The sequence below is a fragment of the Sphaerodactylus townsendi genome, linkage group LG05 (assembly GCF_021028975.2).
Source record: "Sphaerodactylus townsendi isolate TG3544 linkage group LG05, MPM_Stown_v2.3, whole genome shotgun sequence".
NCBI lineage: Eukaryota > Metazoa > Chordata > Lepidosauria > Squamata > Sphaerodactylidae > Sphaerodactylus > Sphaerodactylus townsendi.
The window spans coordinates 21,698,821-21,722,584 of record NC_059429.1 but is presented as its reverse complement, the minus strand read 5'-3'; the positions used below and the strand labels follow the sequence as shown (position 1 = coordinate 21,722,584).

The 23,764-nt window shown below is 47.1% G+C and overlaps 1 protein-coding gene across 1 annotated transcript in view; it reads right to left on the bottom strand.

The window, feature by feature from the left end:
- The window catches only part of KCNN1 (potassium calcium-activated channel subfamily N member 1), a 138,528-nt gene extending 120,339 nt beyond the window's left edge, over positions 1–18,189 (bottom strand). Inside the window, exon 1 of the mRNA XM_048496059.1 lies at positions 16,186–18,189. The gene's annotated coding sequence lies outside the window, so the exon portion shown is untranslated. The remainder of the gene's footprint in view (positions 1–16,185) is intronic.
- Positions 18,190–23,764: the final 5,575 nt, after the last annotated feature.

Genomic DNA, 23,764 nt, shown 5'->3' with positions numbered 1-23,764 from the left:
TAGCATTATTGTCTTTTCTAGTGACATTATTGTCTTTTCTAGTGACATTATTGTCTTTTCTAGTCTTTTCTTGTCTTCTGGTAATGGGACCAAAGTACGACAGCCTCAGCAGTGGCGTTCCTGCCTAGGGACAGGGGGTACCCTATGTCCCCGGGCGCCCCCCATTTGGTCACGTGGGGGGGCACCAACATTTCAGGGTCTTTTGTGTGTTTTTTAATTTTTAAAGTGTTTTTTCACTGCCGGCTTGCAGGGGCTTTTATTTTTACAGGCTAGCGGCACCAAAAATTTCAGGGTAATTATCCAGAGATTGAAACTTGATGATAATATCAAAACAGGTGAAGCTTGGTTCAGGAGGTTAAAGTTATGGACCCCCAAAGGGGGTGCCCCCATCCCCATTGTTTTCAATGGGAGCTAACCTGAGATGGGGGCTACCCATTTGAGGGGCCATAACTTTGGTCCCCCTGAACATAACTTCACCAAACGTGGGTGGCATCATAGGAATAGTTAACAGATGATACCCTGAAAATTTGGTGTCACCTGCTTTAAAAATACACCTCTTCCAGGCACCCCAAGAAATTTGCCCAAGATTCTTTGTTTTGCAGTGACTTTGCTCTATTGTAGCCAATGGGGAATTTCTGAGTGCGTAGGCAGGCTGCACATTTTTTAAGATAGAAAGGCCAGACTTTCAGGGTAAGTGGCTCCCGGAGGGGCTCCTGGCAATAGCATCCAGGTTTGGAGACCTTTGCTTCTGGGGGGTTAATTCCCATGGGCCTAAAAGGCTTATTTTGTTTCCCTCATTCCTTGCACTCCTGTGGGTTGAGTTCTCTGTAGAACTCTCTCAACTCCACCCACCCCCCACTCCAGAAGCAAAGCTCACCAAGCTTTCGATGCTATTACTCAAGGCCTCTTGGAGCCACCTTGAAAGTCTCATGCCTCTATCTTCAAAAAAATGCAGCCTGCCTCAGAAATTCCCTCATTAGCTACAATGGAGCAAAAGTCACTGCATAACAACAAAGAATCTTAGCAAAATTTCTTGGGGTGCCTGGAAGGGATGTATTTTTAAAGCCAATGACACTAAATTTCTCAGGGTATCATCTGTTAATTATTCTTATGATGCCACCCATGTTTGGTGAAGTTATGCCAGGGGGACCAAAGTTATGGTCCCTCAAATGGGTAGCCCTCATCTCAAGTTAGCTCCCATTGAAAAACAATGGGGATGGGGTCATTCCATTTGGGCATCGAGTAACTTTGCTGACCCCGAACCAAACATTGCGACACTCAGGTGGTATCATTAGGGCAGTCTCTAAATGATGCCCTGAAATTTTGGTGCCACTAGCTTTAAAAATGCGCTCCCTTTAGGCCAATAAAACACTGAAAATACCCCTCCAAAAACCCAAATACCTTTATTCGGTGATTGCTCATATTTAAGCAGAACATAATCGGACAATTTTTGTCCGACAGTTCCCAAGTTCTGCCCAGATTCCAGCCTAATCTGGTATTTGTTTCCATCTTGAATCTCCAACCCCTCAAAAGTGATGTTGTTTCAATGTGGGGGAGAATTAACAGCATCACTTTCCATTTTATTTTAATCGGGGACCCCAGATTCTCCCTTTACAGATTTAAGTATTAGAATTGGAGCTCCCTAGTTTAAACACTCATTGAAAGTGATGCTGTTTGGGGGGTGGATTCCACTGGAGGTGCTTTTAGAGAGGTGATGCTGACATTTGTTTGATAAATGTTTTGCTGGGGGTGATTTGTGAGAGATTTACACATGCTTAATACCCACTTGCACTGGCTTGTTGTTTCTCAGGCTAACAACCTACCTCATAGGGTTGTTGTGATTAGGAAATTAGGAAAAGAGTTGGTGGGGAGAGAGCCATGTATGTTTTGATGGGAGTGGGAGGTGTTTTGTGAGCTGGTACAAAAATCATTGTTTGGTCATGGTGGGGGAGGGTGGCCGCCCATACGCCGGGCGGGGGGGGGGGGACACCAAACTCAGGTTTTGTCCCCGGGCGTTAGTTTACCTAGGTACGCCCCTGAGCCTCAGTGTAGTCATTTCAGCTTCTACGGACAGTTCAGGTTTGACTTGATCTGTATGTGTGCATGATGTGCAGTCGAGTCACTCCCAGCCTATGAAATAATGACCTCCCAAACATCCAGTTGTTATCAGCCTTGCTCAGGTTTTGCAAATTGAGGGCCATGGCTTCTTTGGGGGTGCCACTCCACCTCATTCTTATTCTTCCTCTTTCCTTGCTGCCTTCCACTTTCCCAAAAATTATTGACTTTTCCAGTGAGAAGGTATGTCAAGGGTAAAGTTATCTAAAGACCTCACCTACTAGAATTTAATTACAGATTTCCCATGGAGTCTGAGGCCCCTTCCGCACATGCACAGTAATGCACTTTCAATCCACTTTCACAATTGCTGGCAAATGGATTTTGCTATTCTGCCCCGCTGCAAAGGGCATTGAATGTGGATTATTCTGCATGTGCAGAAGGGGCCTGAGTGAGGAAAGGGGTGATTCAAACATCATGATATCTCCCTTGGGCACCACAGTCACAAACTGAAAACTTTGGCTATTTTTTTTTTAGGTCCTAGAGAGGATATAGAGGAGGGGAAAGAGGAAAGGGAGGTTTTAATAGGACACGGTAAAGGGGAAAGTAATAGGGGTTAAGTTTAGGGTTAGAAGTGCAGGACGGATGAGGAAGAGAACTAAAGAGAAGGGTAGAGTAGAAGGGTTAGGGTAGAGGGAGGGGTTAGGGTTAAGATGAAAAGATGGGAGTGAAGGATTAAAAGGTATAGATAAAAGGGGCAGGTCAGAGTTGAGTGGTGGGGGAATTTATTATTGTAAGGGTTAATGTTTATAAATTGTTGTATGTGGATTGTTTTATATATTGGAAATTAATAAAGATTTCTTAAAAACTGGAAACTTTGGGCAAGCTTGTGTGAGAATGAGAGGACGACAACGACAACAACAACAGGAGTAGTAGTAGTTTGGATTTATACCCCCTTTCTCTCCTGTAGGAGACTCAAAGAGGCTTACAGTCTCCTTTCACACACACACACACACACACACACACCCAATTAACACTCTGTGAGGTTGGAGCGGCTGAGAGAGCTCTGTAGAGCTGTGACTAGCCCAAAGTCACCCAGCTGGCGTGTGTTGGAGTGCACAGGCTAATCCAGTTCACCAGATAAGCCTCCACAGCTCAAGTGGCATAGTGGGGATTCAAACTTGGTTCTCCAGATTAGAGTGCACCTAAGTAGTAGCAAAGGAGAGGAGAGAGGAAAGGAGAGAAGTGCTGGTTGTTCAGGCCAGATCTGTAGAAGATTTCTTTCTTTCAGCTTTCATACCTTCAGCAGAATTTTCAGACATGAACACTTTTTTCAGGATGGAACGCATTTTCTCTGCCCTATTCCTGGTTCGTTGTACTTTCTAACCAATATCCAGGCTGTAGGAATGGAATTATTTTTCTATTATCTTTGAGCGAAAGCTGGTGTTGTTTCTTTTAATCCCCAGTCTGGAGGTGAAACACCTTGTAATTTTTTTATCAATATAGTACTTTTAAAATACTGCCCTTCCGTCAAAGAGCTCAGGGTGGCATTCTTAATTCTTCCCGTTGACATTTATCCTGTGGAGTGGGTTAGGATGAGAATATGACTAGCTCAGGGTCACCTAGCAAGCTTCCTTGGTAGAGTTGGGATTCAAACCCAGGCCTTCTTCCCAACATTTAACATACATGTCTCGCTATGATCTCCCTTGGCTCTCGACATCAGAAGGAATGATAGAAGGAATCCATAGTCAGGGGTGGCCAACCTATGGGGCTCCAGATGTTCATAGACTAAAATTCCCATTTGGCCATGCTGGCAGGGGCTGATGGGAAGTGTAGTCCACGAACATCTGGAGCCCCATAGGTTGGCCACCCCTACCATAAATAATAGATGGATAAGATAAAGTAAAAGTGGAATTATCCACTAACAGGTTGTTGTGGGTTTTCCGGGCTGCGTGATCTGCGAGTTTTAACTCCTAACCTTTCACCTGCATCTGTGGCTGGCATCTTCAGAGGCATTTCATGGCAAGGTGTGTTTCTCTCCATAGCACAGTGTGCAGTAATTTGTGGAGATGAGCAAAACAGATACCTGGCTACACAAAACACTCTACATGGCGCCATGGCGAGAAACACATCTTATTGTGTCATGCTTCTGAAAATGCCAGCTATAGATGCAGACAAAACATTAGGAGCTAAATCTCCCAGCCCAAGGCCAAACTGCCCAGAAAACCCAAAACAACCAGTTAATTCTAGCCATGAAAGCTTTTGACAGTATTCACTAACAATTTGTAGAGGTCAACACAATTTATTCTATCATTTGAAAGTGTTGTTGATTATATATGCATTTATATACATTGGTTATATAGATATGTATTAAGAAAAATGTATATAATATATGGGGGCATCACTTTGCCCTCTTGCCTCCTCCTTATCAGTGTATATCTGGACCTGGCTCTCTGGAAAGGGATTCTTCAGGGACAGAAACTTATTTCTTGCCTGGGGAATACTACAAAGACTCAGAAAGTTCCACATGGACAGAAGTGCCATTACATAAACACCATTACGTACATGCCCGAGAAGTAGGAGATCATGTTAATGCAGCAACAGTAAAGATGTCCTTTGGAGCAGCAGTGGCGCAGTGGTTAAGAGCAGGTGCATTCTAATCTGGAGGAACCGGGTTTGATTCCCCGCTCTGCCCCGAGCTGTGGAGGTTTATCTGCGGAATTCAGATTAGCCTGTGCACTCCCACACACGCCAGCTGGGTGACCTTGGGCTAGTCACAGCTTTTCGGAGCTCTCTCAGCCCCACCCACCTTGTTGTGGGGAGGGGAAGGGAAAGGAGATTGTAAGCCCCTTTGACTCTCCTACAGGAGCGAAAGGGGGGATATAAATCCAAACTCTTCTTCTCCTCACTCAACATGGACTAGAACCGTGGTGTCCACTGTGTGCCATGGCCAATGGACATTGTATGTCATCTCCAAATGCAGGTGATGACAATCAGAGGCCCTCTTTACACAATAACTAGGCTCCCTGGCAGGATACCAGATGCAAAGTGCAGACAGGAGCATTTTCCTTCTTCCAAGAATCACTCATCAGAATTGCCAGGCTGCATGTTTTTCAGAGTGGAAATTACGTCATTCCACATCTACATATCATATTTTTGTCCAAGCGACTGAAGGGGTGTGTGTGTGTTCACAATACTTCCCTCACTTGTTTTATTATAACGACCTTGGAGGAAAGCCAGGCGGAGAGAGAAAGTGACAGACCCAAGGTCACTCGAGGAGCTGCATAGCCAAAGAAGGCCTTTAGCACAGATCTCCCCGGCCCTAGGACCTAACCACTACACCACACTGCCAGTCATGGAGGCCCCGTGGGTACCTGAGCACTACACTCATCCAAAATAATCCAGAGAGCCTCGACAGCATTCTCATTGCTTGGTGTCCTCATGATAACCTTGTGAGGAAGGGTCAGTGTTATCCTCATATTACTCCTTTACATTTACCCCATCTCCTCGATTTAATTAGATTACACTACTTGTTGGACAACCCTGATCCTTCTCTCTGTACGATAGTGGCAGACTTTCTCCTGGAAATTACTAAACGCCAGTAGATTTCCTTCGACCTGTATTGTATATGCTTTTTAATCTGTTTTAATCTGTTTTTTATTACTGTTGTACTGTTGTCTATGCCAATAAAGGCTTGCTTCTTCTCCATATTTTAGTTGAGGGCATTGGAGGCCGGGAGCATTTTCTGTCTAAGGATGCTGAGAATTTTGCAGAGAACATGTTCTGCAGTCAGACTCAACCGTACCCAACTATGGCTGTCAAGCATGAGCCAATCACAGCGTTTGTTTGTTTGGGCGCCGAATTACTCCAACCCCTGCTGAACAGGTTTGCATCACGCTCTTCCCAAACCGCGCATGCGCAAAAACGCTGCTGATCAAAATAGATGGGCGGCCATTAATGTCCCATCTCAGATAAACACCAAACGTTGGATTTTTTTTTAAAAAAAGCTTTTATTTACGACTGAGGTAGCTGCTGATCCAAACAACTGCCTGTTGAGCAGAGCAGCAAGTAAGGAGAAGAACAGACACATGCACGAAAATAACGATTGCTCTGAAATGGAAGGAACGCAACGAAATAACTTGCCATGTAGCCGCAAATGGGTCGACAAGCAGCTGGTTAAAAAGATCACCTGTCTGATTGTGACTAGAAAAACAGGTGTGAACTGAACCAGTGGGCATTTGGGCATAGCTACCTAGTAACAACCCTGCTATGCAATATACAAGGAGTAGCTCTGTACGGCAGGGAGGAGAGCTCAGCCTGAGAGAGAGACATAAACACGTAGTAGAAATAATGTGTTGAAAGGGAGAGAAAGGTTTGACCGAGGCTGTGTCTTGAGTTCGAGGGAGAGACAAAACTCGGTTCAGGAAACAGCGGTCCTGATCCACAGTTCAGTGTCTGCAACAGTTAGGCCACTCTAGCTGTTGAACTAATAGCGTTAATGCAAATTGATGCTACTAAGTAACGTCTACAAAGCACGGTTAGACATTCTTAATACTATACATCTCAAAGACCTCCCAACCAGCTCTGGAAAGTAGGTGAGTATTGTCCCCAAATATTCCACAGTTCAGGGCAGGCAGAAAAATGTTAGCCTAAAACTGAGCTGCCAATTCTATTCTTGTGGGCCTCATGTTATCTTCAGGATTTCGGGCCTGGCTGTTTTAGTTCTTGTCTCTTGGTGCCTTCCATCAACTAATTTAATCAAAAAAATTTACACTTTTTTTTTTATTTAAAATATTTGCATATTGGCTTAGGATTTATACCCTGCCTTTGTCTCTTATAAGAAGTCTCAAACAAACTCCTTTTCCCTTCCTCTCCCCACAACAGAACCTTGTGAGGTAGGTGGAGCTGAGAGAGTTCTGAGAGGACTGTGACTAGCCCAAGGTCACCCAGCAGGCTTCATGTACAGGAGTGGGGAAACAAATCTAGTTCACCAGACTAGAGTCCACTGCTCCTAACCACCACACCACACTGACTGTCTTAAGTGGTTAGAACCAGAGTGTCGTGGTAGTTACAGTGTTGGCCTAGGACCATGGTGGCGAACCTTTGGCACTCCAGATGTTATGGACTACAATTCCCATCAGCCCCTTCCAGCATGGCCAATTGGCCATGCTGGAAGGGGCTGATGGGAATTGTAGTCCATAACATCTGGAGTGCCAAAGGTTCGCCACCATGGGCCTAGGATCTGGGAGACCCAGGCTCAAACCCCTACTCTGCCATGGAAATTCACTGGGGGAACTTGGGCCAGTCACAGAAACACAACCTAACTAGGGTTGTTATGAGGGTAAAATGGAGGATAGAAGAACAAGGTAGCTTGCTTTGGGTCTCCAATGGGGTGAAAAGCATGGCAGAAACGAAGTAAATAAATAAAGCCCAATGGAACACCTCATTAAAAATATTGTTTACGAAACAGGAACGCGAATGCTCCAAACTGACACATCTGAAGCAACAACTCAGCGGATCCTGATTGAATTGTCATTCAGAAGCTGCTGGAGGAACAAGTACTCTTAGGAGCGTAAATAAATAATTGCAAATATGCAAATAAACTTATCAACATACGTTTGGAACGGATACAAACGTAAATAAGTCTGGCGGCAGAGGCAGGGCTGCTTTTCGGATCAAGCTGCCCAAGCGAGAGGCCAAGGCATGGAAGCGGGCCCCCAGCCCTCAAATGCCCACTGTAGGTGGCACTGGGGGGGGGGGGCACTTTGCTCGAGATGCCAAAAGACTTTGAAACACCCCTGAGCAGGGGAACGCACCTGAACCAGGAATCTGAGCCTTTAAGCTATTGAGCCACACCAACGCTTGTGTGAGCCATCCGAGATCTCTGCCCCTGCCCCATCTTATGCAGTGAGGGGGATTCCCCACTCTGCGCTTTGCAGTACGTTGGGCTGTTGTTGAAAAAGTGCCAGAGCTCGTATATAAGCACCAGTGTCTTCCAATTTCCCCTTCCCTCTGCAGATCCCTACTAGCCCATCCCTAAGTCTGAAAGGGGCAGGCCCACAATGATAAGGTTTTGGGGGAACCCTCGAAAAAGGTTCTGGTAGTTAATATCGCCATCAAGAATACCCCAGGGCAGGTGTCTCCAATCAAGGTTCATGGACTATGATTCCGGGCAGCTTTGTCAATTGGCCATGCTAGCAGGGGCTTAAGGGAATTGTAGTCTGTGAATAACTGGAGGGCCGGAGGTTGGAGACCCCTGCCCTGTTGGATCAGACCAAAAGCTTGTCCAGTCTATAATTCTGTTCACACAGTGAACTCCTACCCTCAGGTATTAGTTGGGTAGTGGCCTGAAGCTGGGTTTTTTTTTTATTGCAAGGGTGCTTCATGCCCCTGTCCAGTGGTGGGATTCAAATAATTTAACAACCGGTTCCGGTGGTGGGGTTCAAATAATTTAACAACTGGTTGTTTACAAACACCATTTTAACAACCGGTTCTGCCGAAGTGAACCCCACCACTGCCCCTGTCCTCTGCCCACAAGTTCCCTCCCCTCCTGCCTTTTGGGTACCAAGAAAATGCAGGTTCATTTCCATCACATGCCAACCAGTATGCAAGACAGAGAGCTGACCAATTTTTACAATGCAATTCCCCAATTTGTTTTATTCACGTCGATCATGGGGCGTCCCCAATGCAAAGTCTGGCTGCCAGCCCCTCTAGTTCAGCACAGTCTACTCAGAATGGCAGCATTTCTCAAGGTCTGGCACAGAAAAAGGATTTCCCCGCCTCTCAGTGGTTACCCAAGATCCCTTTAAAACTGGAGATTCCCAGGAGCAAAGAGATGCGCATGTTTATTGCATGCTGCTCAAAGGACTCATACCAACAGAAGGAGGGTACAGATATTTCAGGCAAATCAGTTAGGGAGTCTGTACGCATATACTGCTTGTGGAGTGCGGACGTTTCTAAAAAATTGCTATGTACAGGTTAGGGAAATAATGCAGCAGGGGCACGGATCCAGACATCCTTCAAAGGAAAACCCAGCCTCGCCCTCTCTGCTCTGCAGAGGGTCGATACCAAAGCTGCTGGTATGGTATTCTTTCCCTCCAAAGAAATTACCCTCTTTGACACAAGCCATTTGAAATACCTGGAGCGGAACGAGAGCAGCTGCCAAGGGGTTGGAGGGGGTGGGGAGGAGTAGACAGAAAGAAAGAGAGTGCACGGCTATTTGCCAGCTCCTCTCTCTCTCCCCCCACCCCACTGCAGTGAGAAATGTAAAATTTTCATTCAAGGTTGTTGTTGCTCTGCATCAAACCCTTGGATCCTCTCCCCACCGTGGCTCAAGCATGAGGAAAATTAATCTGGCCCATTGAATTCTCATTTTTAAAATTCATTTTTACATTCTCATCAATGGTTCTAATTCCTGGATTTTTAAATTGCTGGCTTAGTGGACGCATCGATTCTTCAGGTTGTGGGGTTTTCATCTGGCATCTCTGTGCATGTCACTTCAGCATATAATAAAATGGAGAATGCTGATTTAGTGGGAAATATTGACAAATTCACACATTTCATGGGAGAGATTCGGTAGGATACAGACAATAATGTGATTTTTTTTAAAAAAAACCAGAATTTTGATTTGCACAAGCAAAACTGAAACAGGTCAGAGCAGCAGGGATGAGAAATTCTAAACTCTCCTCTCAGACGTTTGCGATTCTTCCGATTCTTAAGGAGCACAATTTCACCCAAGCCATTTCCACTACACACAGCAGAGGAAACTACTGAAGCTGATCTCCGAGGACATCTATACGGCTGTCAGAGAATTGTGCTACATTCTGGCCTCATAATTTTCCTGTCTGCCATGGATTCTTCTGTTCCTTCTTCAACAAAAGGAGGAGGGGCTAGAGTGGAGTTGCTGAACGACCAGGCATCTGGCCCTTAGTTTTCTCAGACTCAGCAAGGTTCTCTCTCCCAATCGATATTAAATTAGCTCAAGTTGGGTTTAGCGACCATTCCAGGAATTAGCAAGTGGATAGCGGATCCACAGAAACGTCTCCTGCAAAAAACCCTACTGCTGGAAAACAAACCAGTATTTACCATCTCCGCCTCAGTCGATTTGCTTCCTGCCTCTTGGAGTTTGATCTTTTCCTGTTAGGTTAGCAGAGCCACATTTAGGGAGAAAGCACTGTTCTCTATTACTGCTGAGACAAGCTACACCGCAGATTCCAGAGATCGCCTTCCGTTGCTCCCGCAGTGTTAGAGTACAGGATGCCAGGAAGCGAAGAACATGATATTGTCACCAATCTCTGCACTTGAAAATGGTCACAGGCGCTTTCTTGCATCCATTTGCTCAAACTCGCGACCCTCCAGATGTTGTGGACTACAGTTTCCATCATCCCCTGCCAGCATCATGATGGGAACTGTAGTCCATAACATCTGGAGGGGCGTGAGTTTGACACCCATGCTCTAATGTAAAGGGCCATTTTAAGGTTTGAGGCAAGATCACCACAATGCCCTACGATGCTCAATAAAACTTGACAGTATGACTGTCACAACGCTGCCTGATAGCTGCTCCCCTGTCCCATCTCATCCAGAATTACAATTTCTAAAACAGATGCAAGACAAGCAAAACATCAGGGGCAGCCATCGGGCTCTGGGATGGTGCAAGCAAGCTGGCCTTGGGCTAGTCACAGCGATCTTGGGCAAATCACAGTTCTCTCAGACATCTCTCAAACCCACCTACCTCACAAGGTGTCTGTTGTGGGAAGCGGAAGGAGTTTGTAAGCACTTTGAGACTCCTTACGGCTGAGAAAAGTGGAGTATGAATCCAAACCCTTGCCCCTTCCACACATGCAGAATAATGCACTTTCAAACCACTTTCACAATTGTTTGCAAGTGGATTTTGCTATTCTGCACAGCTGCAAAGTACGTTGAAAGTGGATTGAAAGTGCATTATTCTGTATGTATGGAAAGGGCCCCTGTCGGGCTAACTGCATAATGCAGCAGCTTCTGGTAGCCAGTACTTTGGGCCGAGTACAGAAATGAAGACCACCAGATTGAGCCACCTGGGAACTGACTGATTCTCTTGTTTGTGTTTAAATCCAACTAACAAATCAAAAAAATAAAATCCATGGGTTCAAGATCAAATCTAGCCTGATCTGTTCAGAAGCTAAAATGACTAAACCAAGGCTATTGTCCTTTGGTCACATTATGAGAAGACAAGAGCCACTGGAAATGACAATAATGCTAGGAAAAGTCAACGTCATCCACACAAGTTACCTAAAATGTTTGCAGAATGTTTGCAAAAGGTTTCCAATCCTCCCCCCCTCCTGTTTGTTCGTACTCACCCCCTTGAAATGTTTCATGGCTGCCACGAGGGTTTCCCCCCTCTTTTTTGGTTATTTGTAGAATTGATGCTTTGAAGACTCGCATGGACTGATTCCATGCTGTGTGTAACAAATGCTGAGGATTTAACCAATTTTTTTTTAAAAACACACACACACAAAGAACTGACAAAAGCAAAGAAGAGAGGGCAGAGGCATAGCGGGGCAAAATGGTGCCCGGGGCAAATTGGCGCCCCCTGCACCCTATGGTAGCTACGCACAAACCCCTGCCCCGTGGTAGCTACACACATCCCTGTCCCCCGTGGTAGCTACCCCCCCTTCACCCACTCGCCTGGACTGGCACCATGCAGCCCAGGCTCCAGCTTCCAGGTGGGCTGATGACCTGGCCAGCCCGTCCTTTCTCGCTCGGCCCAACCGGCCAAGACCTGCCAGTGGGGTATGGTGGGTGGGTCAGAAGTGTGTGTGTGGGGGGGCGATTTTCCACCCCTCCCCATGACTCACCAGGGGGCGCCCGGGGTATTTGTCCCCGGATTTCCCCATTATAGCTACGTGACTGGGAGAGGCAAAACAGAGTGAGCTCAGGGACATGATAAAATGGCATTGAAGAGGAAGTTTGGGGACAGCACAGAGGCATGGAAAACACAGCATGAAAAATAAAATGTTATAAATATGCCAGCACAGTGATGTCTGTCCACAAGGTTATATCACAGTGTACATAGCTGCTGGACGCTGGAAGCGTTTCAGGAGTGTTATCATGCACGGATCCTGCAAGGACAATCTGTATTATCCTCACGCCGCACAAAACGACTTGAATGAGATCACTGCGTGAAGTCGTTCAGAGCTGACATTTCAGACAATCCATCACTCTCTCTTGGGAAAACAGAATGAACTGCAAACCCGGGAGGTTGAGAGTTCAAACCTCAGTTTCACCACAAAAATGCTCTAGTGGTTTTAGGGCCAAGCCTATCAACCTCAGTTTTGCCACCTGCGATATGGGGACAGCAGGTCTTGCAAAGGGTGTAGTGGGGCTTCCAGCACAGAACCTGGTCAAATGTTACATACGATTATTAGCCGCACGATTATGATTATTAGACAACAAATTGGATTAGCTGCACTTTAACGCCGATTGATGCCCCAGCTCCAGGCTAGTTGAGAGCCAGTGTGGTGTAGAGGTTAAGAGTGTTGTACTGGGATCTATGAGATCTGGGTTCAAATCCCCCCTTGTGCTACAGAAGCGCACTGGGTGACGTGGCCTATTTACACCCTCTCCATCTAACCTGCAAAAATGGAGAAGAGAGGAACAATGTAAGCCACTGTGGGTCCCATTAAGGAGGGATATAAGTGAATTAAAGAAATAATTTTAAAAATTGGATGTATATGATACCCAACCCTTTGTGAGCTCAGGGTGACTTCCAGTCTCTCCACAGCAGATAAAATATAGCAAGATCAAAATATAAGGCAGCATTTAAATCCTACTCAAAAGCAATGGGAGGCTCCAATGATGGAAATGCCAAAGTTGCTTTGGCCAAATGCTGTGTCTTACAGGCCCTGTGGAACTGCCTCAGATCCCACAAGGACCCTGGTCTTGCTCGACAGATCGTTCCACCCATTGGGGGCTGGGGCTAAAAATAAAATTAAAAATAGTGAATGCATGGGCTAAAAAAGAGAGACAAAGAAATGATGGTATAAGCACACTAGTGTAGAAATGTGGACCTGTCCTTGCAATTGTAAACCCCACACCAGGGAAGGCACATATTTGGGGTTAACAGAGTGCAGGCCAGCAATTTTTGTCAGAGCACTGTGTGTGTGTGTGTGTGTGTGCGCGCGCGCGCGCGCGTGCGTGTTGCGCAACTCTGCTATCCGGGGATTGAACCCCACTTCAGTACCACACACCCCTCAACAATTTTTGCATTACTGGAGCCACCTTCCAGACTCTGTCCACTGCGGCAAAACCCACCCATTAGAGGTGCTGCCGCCCGCTTGGTGGATTTGCCGGCAGACACTTCTGGCAACCAGAGTTCAGGCCATGTCAAAACGGTTCCCCGGGACACTGCAGCACACAAGGGTGGCATGAAATTCACGCCAAGGGGGACGGAGCTGGGCATCTGTCCTTCCTCCTCCTGCGCTGCCCTCCCCCCCCGTCCCCTCCAGGCTCTCCATCTCCTCGCCTTTCAGGAACTCACGATGGCAGCCACAGACGCCCCCGCACTGTCGGGGAAGCCCGGCTGAGCTGAGGATTCCTTGCAGGCGAGCCTGCCTAACGCGGAGTTCCCCTCCCCTTCCCCCCTCTCCCTGCCCACGCATCCCGCTCTGCAGAGAGATGCCCCGTTGCCATGGCGACCAGGCAGCCCTGGACCAGTCCCTCCCCATCCCCATCCCTTCGCTGGAGGAGAAAGAGAGAGAGAAGGCAGGCAGCCAGATGCAGCCATCAATAATTCATTCGCCATGCCTGCCGGCTTTCCCTCGTCCCCCAAATGCGCAGAGGGAGGAGGGATTCCCCATCTCCATAAATAGCCTGCATTGTTGATGGAAGGGGGGGGGGACACACACACTCGCAGGCAGAAAAGGAGAAGGAAGCAGGCTCTCCCCCCTCCCCTGAGCGCGGCAGGCAAAGAGGCAGGCGGGGGCGGGCGGGGCCGGGGGGGGGGGGTCAAGAGGGTTTCCCTGCCCGCCCGCCCGCGCTGACTGCAGCAGCCGGCTGGGGAAGGGAGGCTGGGGCGCCTCCACAGAGCGCAGGTGGTGCCAAGCGGCGCTATGAATAGCCCGGCGCACGTGCGCCGACTGCGTAATAGGGGCTCCCCGGCGCCAGCCCCGCAGGGCGGCTCGGAAAGCCCGCGACGGAGAAGAGCGGCGGGAGAGAAAGAAGACGTGGCTGCCGGGGAAGGGACGGGAAGAAAACAAAAGCCGGGCCGGGGTTGGCGATGGCGAGGGCCCCCCCCCCCCCCGCCCTTCCAGCATGGCAATCAGGCCTGCAGGAACGTTCAGCAAAATAAGCAGGGCCTTAGGGCCGCCAGTAACGAGGGCCCCAGATTTTCTCTTTCTCTCACACACAGGTCAGATTGACAGTTGTGGTAAAGATTGAAAAATATGTGCAACTGGAAAGAAAAGTAATACTTAAATGGTATAGAACCCCAATATAGCTAGCTAGCCTATATGATTAAGGGATTGAGCCCAAGATGTTGGCATTGTGGTGAACAGGGAGCATACTACATCCAGAGGTGGGATCCAACCAGTTCTCACCACTTCTCTAGAAGTGGTTACTAATTTTTTCTGAGTGCCGAGAAGGGGTTACTAAAGCAACCTCCCTGCCCAATAGGGACTGGGGGTGCGTGTGTGCGGCGGCGCCACTGTTTGAATCCCACCACCATCGGAACCTGTTATTGAAATTTTTAGATCCCACCACTGACTACATCCATATGTGGATAGAATGTAAAGAGGTAAAAAAGTTTTGGGAATTTTTTTTTGAAGTGTATAGAACAATTAGTAAAAGTGAAAATTGATATAAATAATGATTTATTAATGGTAGGAATGATAGAAGATAAAAGGGTAAATAGAACTCTGGGACCAACGTGTAAAATTATGATCAGAGCTGCACATGCAGTGATAGCATTGGGCTGGAAAGATAAGACATGGACAATCTCAAAATGATTGGAATATGTATGGGAACAAATAGTTAGAAATTTTTGAGATGATGGCAAAAAATATGCTATGGCAAGAGAAATTAAGAGACATTGTGAAGATATGGACAATGTTTGAGACCTGGATGAGAGAAGCCGGATTTAAAGAAGAAATCTGGGAGAGGAGAATACAGAGAATGAACCTTCTGCTGCTTGCTTGAACAACCGGGAAAAAGAAAGGGGGAGGGAGGGGAAAAAGGGGGGAAATGTATAGTTTGAATAAATATATTGTATGTAACAGTTATATAAACATTTTATACAATAAAAAGTTTTTTTTAAAAAAAGATTGACAGTTGTGGCACTTGCATTTGTAGGTTTTACGATCTGCTGTTGCTTGCCCGTTTGTATGCCTGGATCAAATAGGATCCATCCATAAAATGCGGGGGTCTACAGAAAGGATGGTGAGAGTTGTGGACAAGCTGCAAGGGATGTTTAGGAAATGATAACGAAGGGGGAAAATTCTTCACAGTGGACTATGGGGCAATGTTGCAGCTGCACCAGGGCCCACAATAAATTAAAAAAATTTATAGTATTGAAAATTATGCATCTTCAAGGCAAGAAAGCAACTGAATGATCTGTGTTTTGTTTTGTACAAATAATGATATGTATTCATTAGGACAAATATATTTTACGGTTTACTATTGTTTTTTTATTTTGAATTACATATATAATATATGGGGGTACCATAATCTTTACAGTGTTCAGGGCCTCTAAAGGGCTTACTCCAGCCCTGACGACAATCCCCGGTGGTTCTTGTGTGGATTGGAATTTCTTCTCCATTTCCTGTTCCCAAATAGAAGCGTGTTTAAAAGAAGCTCATTTTAACCCCCCCCCCCCCAGCATCATTTACATAAAAATGGCGTAAAGGAAGAGAGGGAGAAATTAGCACAATGGGAATCCTTCCACTGATCTCTCACACACACACACACACACACACAGAGAACAATTCTTCCTCCCCCAGTCGTTTGCTAATCCCTACAGAGTTTTTTGGCTGGGTTGAGCAGTAGAACAGTCCACCTTTATTATTCAACCACAAATGTTTCTTTTGAGAGAAAAATGGAAAATACAATTTAAAAAAATGCAAAATATAAGCACAGCCTTGTTTTAAAAATACATAATCTGACCTCAGCCTTTCCTTCGAATCTCCAGCCTGTCTTTTCTCATTTTGACTTGAAACACAACGATGCCCAGCCAAACCAAGAGCTTCAGACTTGGGGCCACTGCAGCACCCTCCTTTTCCAACACCAACCCTGCTTTGCTATTTTGTTACAAAACAGGAGGCCGAATGACTGGGCTTTCACCTTGAGCCGACAGAGCTCTCCTTTCTTTATTCCAGCTCCTCCTTTCAGAATTAGACACTCAACCCAAGGCTTCTGGGATCAAAAGACCCACTTTATCCAGCCCGCCCCCCTCCTCCAAACCCTTGTTAGGGAACTCCCAGCGCTTCTACCATTTTGAGCAATCAAAAAACCACAAAGCACAGCCCTGGTTTGGAAATTCATAAGACAGCTAAACACGAGAACCAAAACAAATAGTCCAAAGGATCCTCCAGAGAGAACAGAACCTGGGAGTTTGAGCATGGAGATTCCCATCACTGGGATGCCACTTTTCTGTGGCACCCATCTACCCAACCTGCGCCCGTTGAACCAATCTCTGCAACACCCTCCCCCAGGGAAGGAGACGGAAGTGTCCTGGCCAGAACCCTCTGGGAGCTGTTCCTTCCCAAAATAGACATTCCGAGTGCAGGAGTTCACTAGAGCGGGAGCAGAAAGCTTCAGCAGTGCAGCATTCAGCAGTGCAGCATTTTATGCATTTAGCTCCTGGTTTTGATGAAAACTGCACTCTCAAGAGCTCAGCCTGCCTGTTCAATACAGATCTCTTTGTGCAGAACGAAAGGGTTGGGCTGGCAATAGCAGACAGCAACTGGACTGCAGCAGGAACAAAGTTCTTCGGAGCTCTCTCAGCCCCACCCACCTCACAGGGTGTTTGTTGTGGGGGGGGAGGGAGATTGTACGCCCCTTTGAGCCTTTTTACAGGACAGAAAGGGGGAGGGGGATATAAATCCAAACTCTTCTTCTGTTCTGACGTAGACTGCTTTTAAACATGCAGGCTCTCACATCAATAATAACCTTGGTGTCGTGCTTCATGATATTCATTTTATATAGTCTCCTAAAAGGGGGTTTCAGAAGACACCCCGAGAATCAAGAGGCTTAGCAGCAGAAAGGTTTTTTCTGAACTCCTGCTGGCCAACCAAACTGAGGACCCTGTTATTTCAGGCTCAAAGTCACAGCCTCTCCCCACCACAACTACACAGGGCGCTACTTCTGCCCACTGCTATATAATAAAGAGCCTGCTGCTCTTTCCAAAAAACGGCATCCAAGTTTACTATGTAACGGCAATTACCCTGAACAGATTATTCTCCTGCTCATCCTGGGCAAATAACTCCACCAGTTGGCAGCAATTGTCGTTCTGGTGTCTACAGAGGAACTGAATGATAGATTCGAGGCAAAAGAACAAATGTACTCAAATACAAGATTTTTTTTTAACGGTGTCTTTCAAAACCCACCAGGAGCCCATTTCACCTCCCCCAGAACACTTTCATGTGGATGTCAGTCATCCTGCTTCAATTCAAGAGAGATTCCCGCTACAATATTGTTAAATTAGAATTTGCAAGAAGAGCCGGCTTTTATACCCTGCTTTTCTCTACCTTTAACGAGCCTCAAAGCAGCTTGCAAACACTTTTCTGCCCCCTCCCCTCCCCACAACAGACATCTTGTGAGGTAGATCAGGCTGAGAGAGTTCTGACTGTGATTGGCCCAAGGTCATCCAGCAGGCTTCATGTGTAGGAGCAGGGAAAAGAAAACCGGTTCATCAGATAAGAGTCTGTCACTCGTGTGGAGGGGTGCGGACTCAAACACAGTTCTGCAGATTAGAGCCAACCTGTTCTTAACCACTCCACCCTGCTTTGCCCACCCAGTTTGGGTCAGATTTCTCTAAGTCTGAATCGACACTACAATTCTCTCACCTTCTAATTTATCAACTGGATGTCATTCAGCAGCAACCAACTCATGACCCCAGGACCATGGGGGTTTCTAGGCAAAAGATGTTCCTAGACAGTGGTGACGAACCTATGGCACTCCAGATGTTTATGGACTACAGTTCCCACCATCCCCTACCAGCATGGCCAATTGGGAATTGTAGTCCATGAACATCTGGAGTGCCATAGGTTCGCTACCATGGTCCTAGAAGGTTTGCCATTGCTGTGACTGACTCAGGGTCCCCCAGTGGGTTTCATGTGAAAGAGAGGGAAAATCAAACCCAGTTCTCCATTTTAAAGTCCACTGCATCTGCTATAAATAGCAAGGCTGCCAAATTTACACTACTGTCGAATGGTCACACAAGCGGGCTTTGCATTTAATTGTCACAAGCTAGATGTCTTCCACAACTTGGCCTTTTGGCTCTTTTACGAAGGGTCCGGACCTCACAAATCTGTTCCAGATCTGCTAATTTTACATATATATTTATTGGATTTTAATCATTTATATGGATCTGTGGGATCTAACACAAAACCTTTTACTCCTCTGTAAAAAAAAAAAAAGAATCTTGATGAATCTGCTTCTAGCCTGTGATTTGTTTTCTTTTTTCGGCGTTCACAAATGCGCAAAGTTTTAAAGCATCACCAGACTCCTTGTGACTTCTCTTGCAACCATGATGTGGAATTTCCTAAGGTTGGGTTGTTGTTTTTTTAAAAAAAGAGAGGATTTCAATTCAGTTCCGGCTTGAAATCCATTTAAATTACCAGCAGATTAGAAGGACTTTTTGCCCTTCACGCGACATTGGTGCAGCGCTCCTGCGGCAAACCTCTATCGGCAGCATATCGGACTCCTCAGCTGTTATCTTGGCCCCCGCAGAGGGAGATGCTGGAAGGCATCCTATCTATCGAGAGCAAGAGCTGGCATTGCTACAGAGAGACAGAGATAAGGCAAAAAGCTGAGCTTGGATGTCTGCTAGGCAGGGGGATCAACGTCAGGGTCAATACCGGGAGGGGGGGGGCATAAAAAGAGGGCAGGGTTAGGATAGTTTCCCACCCCCAAGGTCAACTGCTTGAGGAGGCAGGGAGAAGCATCTACATACAGTGTTTTTGACAAGGACTGGACAGGCATTTTACAGGTGGGAACGGCACATTTTTTTTCACCATCCCAGGATGGAAGGAAAGTAGCCCCTTTCTAGCGATCCATATTTTACACTGAGAATAGAGATGGGACCAGTCATTAAAGTTAGCAGTACTGGAGAGGAAGCAATGAGTTTAGCTACCAGCTGCTCGGGGCACAACAGAGCTGCTTGCATTTCTGGTAACAAGAGCATCATGGCAACTTTTGCTATAGAGAGGTCAACACTGCAGCACTGCTGTGAAAAAGAAGGCAAATTTCAAAATAAAGCAACGAGGCTGGTGGGCTTGCCTTCTGAAATCGCCATTGTGGGGAGGAGGAGATGAGCATTTATACAGCAGACGGACTCATAAAACCTGTTCTAACAACCAGGGGACTATTAGAAGTTATATTTTCATTGTGGCAGTCAAGGTAAATTTGGGGCTGACCCCTTCAGGCTACGACAGGGAGATCCCAAGAGGCTGAACGCTCTTCCATGACAAAAAATAAATGCCCACAGACAGAAAATCAGTATGTCAGGAAAGGGTCGCCAGTCTAGCCTTCTCCCTGAAGAGCTAATTTTCTAAATGCTGGGAATCGTCTCTTTTTCGGTGTGGCATTCCGTTGTCATTTAATGGTTATGCCACATTTTTCCAGCCTAAGAGGTCCATAAAGTTGTTTCTGAAAATATACAATAACTATCCAAACTCCAGACTATCAACCCTGAAAATATACAATAACTATCCAAACTCCAGACTATCCACCCTCTAACAACAGCAAACAATCTGTAAATGTAAATATTCAATACCCTGCCTTTCCTGACATCAATGATAAATCAAGGTAGCTTTGCAAAACAAGGACAACCAGATACTGTACAGGAAAAGTAAAATATAAATAAAAATTGAAAAAGCAGTGAACAACCCACTCTGTGTACAAACCCCTCCAAATGCAGCCAACAGATGGAAAACACACCTGGCTTCATCAAATACCATTTTAAACGGAACAACTTTGAACAAACGCCAACTAAACAGAACAACTTTGCTTAGACAGAACAAAGCAAGCCACTGAAAAGAACCGTCCTACAATTGAACAAAATCCAGACAATACTAAACATATAAAGCTAGAACGACAGGACTTCCAGTCGCTCTCTGTGCTCGGCAAGCTAGCCTATTCTCTGCAAGGGATTATTTTACATGACCGGGTTAAGTCAAGTTCCTTTCACACAGAAGGCTAGCATGTCAGGGAACAGGTTTCAGTTTAGCCTCCTGCCTGATCTGCTAGGTTTCCATGTGCAGGTGGGGGCAGAGTCACCTGCTCAAACATGCAAGAGGTACACCCAGTAAATCACCTCAGGGGCAATGAGGCCTAACCGTGCATCAAGAGGCACAGCAAGTGATGTGTCCAGTCCAAACCTTGTGGTCTTCCGACAATGATACGTGCTAATAATCTCCATGCACCCCTAGACCGGATGTGCTTAGAGTTCCTTCCCAGTTTCATAATATGAACAATTCTGGCCCCATCTCTGCTCACAGATAAGGGTCGCCAACTGACTAGGCAAAGCCAGACTGATCTTCTACAGTCTGGTCTTTACCAGACACCAATATGGCACAAAGCTAAGTGTCTATGCCTGCTCTTACTGCTGTCAAAGGGATTTGAAAGGAGGCAATGCTCTCACACGTGGCCTTTTGAGAGCAGACCAGAAAGGCACTGGGCTGCCAGCTTGTCATTTAAGCATCCCTGCTCCCAAGCCAACCCTGACAGAAATTTAGGAGGCAACGGGAACTGAAAAGCACAGGAGCCCTGCTGGAGAAAACACTGGCTGCATTTCATCAGTTTATCGATATGAGTCTGGTCCACCCATTCAGCAGAATATGCAGGAGTTCAGAAGGTGTAGAATGGATCAAGCCACTCGAGGCTGGAGGCAGAGGATGACCATCTGCACAATCCCCCGCATGTAGAAATCTAGGATGGAAAGTAGAAAAGTAGTTTCCAGCTAGTTCGTTGCAGTGCAGCTTAACTTCCAAGATCGGATGATCGGGCTAGCCTGGGCTATCCAGATCAGGGCAGACAGGAGATGCAAAAAATTATTCCTTCCACGGGGACCCCCCAGTTGGCTTCTCTCTGCTTGTGCAAAGGATTTGTCATGCAATTCCAGTGCCCCACTCCCCCTGCCCCATGCCTCCAATTCGGTCTGAAGTCGATCACATTTTCACCCTACTCTTCCTCCAAGGAGCTGAGGACAGCATACACACATGCTTCTCTGTTCTCTGATTTGGACTCACAAGCAACCTGCGAGGAAGGTTAGGCTGAGTGAGTGGTTGGCCCAACTCTACCCAGTGAGTTCCATAGTCAAATGGAAATCTGAACCTGGATCTCAATCTGCCTCAAAACAAAAAAGGGTTCAAGTTTTACATGTGCGCTAGTCAATGAAATTCATTTTAAAAAATCCCATGTTTTTGAAGTAGTCAAACTGCTCACGGAGAACTGGGGTGTGCGGCCCATTGAGGACACAAATACTAGCCAATCCATGCTATGCACACCAGGTTTCAACGGCATCTTTGCAGGAGCGGATCTCTCCCTCCCACGCCTCCCTTGACCCTTGGAGAGCAATCGGTTTAAGCAGCAAGTGACCTTCAAGTGCACCAGTGGTTTGTTTCTAGGCAACCTCTCCCTATGTCATATGGGCCAAAGCTTGGCAAAACGGGCACCCACTCCTGCAAGAAAGGCACAGAGAAAGGCACAGAAGATGGCACAGTTCAAATACTTTATTCCTTAGAGAGGGTTTACAAGATGGGTCGATTTTGTTGAAAGGTAGACATGTCCTCCCCCCCTGCAGAATGGGAAAGAATCCAGCCTCTTTCAGGGGTGGGGTGGAAGGGAGATGCTTTGTGTTTTGTTCCGGGACGGACGGGAACACCTGAACAGCCTAGGCAGGGGTGGGGTTGCTGTCTAAAAACCAATCTTCTTTCAAAGAGATCCTGCCAAAGTGGGCGTTCGGCTGCCAGAGGCTCTTGGCAGCCTTGCTTTCCCGCCGGATAAGTCTTCCAAACGCTCAGAAGCCCAGCCTTACGAAGCAGAGGGCTTTGGAAGAACAGCCCCGAAGTCAGGATTTGCGTGCATGTGCACACGCCTGTGCCGGCTCGTGCCTGTTCCCGGCGACGCCAGCCATCCACCCCGACTTAATTGCAGCACGACGCAGCAAGGGTGTGTGTGTGTTTCTTTCTACGAGCGTCTCAGAAAAAGTCACGCTGGCTGGGAAGGCATAATTATTGCTTTTGCATTGCATGGCAGGAAACCTGATTCTGTTCCAGCAAGGAGATAATGGGCAGGGGTACTGTGTGTGTGTGCGCGCACGCGCGCGTCTGTCTGTTTAAGGGTCAGGGGAACAAAGGGAGTGTTCCATTGGAAAAGGTATTCTAATCCCTACAGCCCTTGCAGCCAAAAAGATTGGCTGCATCTATTTCACTGCCCCATCATCCGATCCCCCTCTAAGACTCCTTTGGCCGGGAGTGGGGGGGATGGGGGGAATTGCAAGACAAGAGGAAAAGTGTTTCAAAGCATCCTTAATTTGCAACTCCCTGATCCCACACCATTCAGTGCTGGAGCAAGATGTCTAGAAGGGGCTGCTGCATTTTGCCATTCACTAAAGATAGGTCAACGCTACAGAAGAGGCCAAGGGTAAGTGCGGAAGGAAAGAGGTCGGAGATCTGGCACGGGGCTAAGGGACACTGTGAGCAGTACTGAGGTTAGCTTCCCGCCTAGGGTCTGGCAGGGAGGAGAAGGGGCAGCTGCAAAAGGGAGCAAGGTGGTTCTTACTTTGCCACCGGTGGAGGAAATCGGCAGCGTTCTGTGCAGAAGGAAGACCCAGCTCCGCTGCCCATCTTTTGGCACACAACACTTCCCCCACCACCACCACCCATAGACAAGGGAGCAGAAGGCCACTCATAGGAATGACACCCACCTTGGCCAGGCACCAGCAAGGGTCTCGTGCGCCCCTCCAGGCATTGATTTTTGCAATTGGTAGGGAGACCAGAAGGGGAAGCGATGCACACGAGGCAGCACCCAGAACACAAGCGGGCCAAAGGAAAGAGATGCGATGAGAGAGAGAGAGAGAGAGAGAGAGAGTGAGAGAGAGAGTGAGAGAGAGAGAGAGTGAGAGAGAGAGAGAGTGAGAGAGAGAGAGAGAGTGAGAGAGAGTGAGAGTGAGAGAGAGAGAGAGAGAGAGAATGTGCTGGGTTGGGAGATTCCCTCAAAAGGCTTGCAGCTCAGCTACAGAAATCTGCCACTGTCCATCCCATAAGGAGACAGGGGAGCCGACCCGATTCAGCTGCGTCATCACTGCAGCAAGGAGAGGGAGAGCACAGTGATTTATAAGGGGGGAAAAGATCAATAGGATGGATTCTGGGAAGCAGGGCAGGGAGGGGGTGGCCGCTCTGCCTTTGATGACATCCCTGGTCAACGTACCTCTCGCTGGAAACCACCGGGGCGAGGATAAGCATGACGGACAGAGGGAGAATCTGGGTGGCACAGGCTAGCATGCCAGTGGGGAAAACGG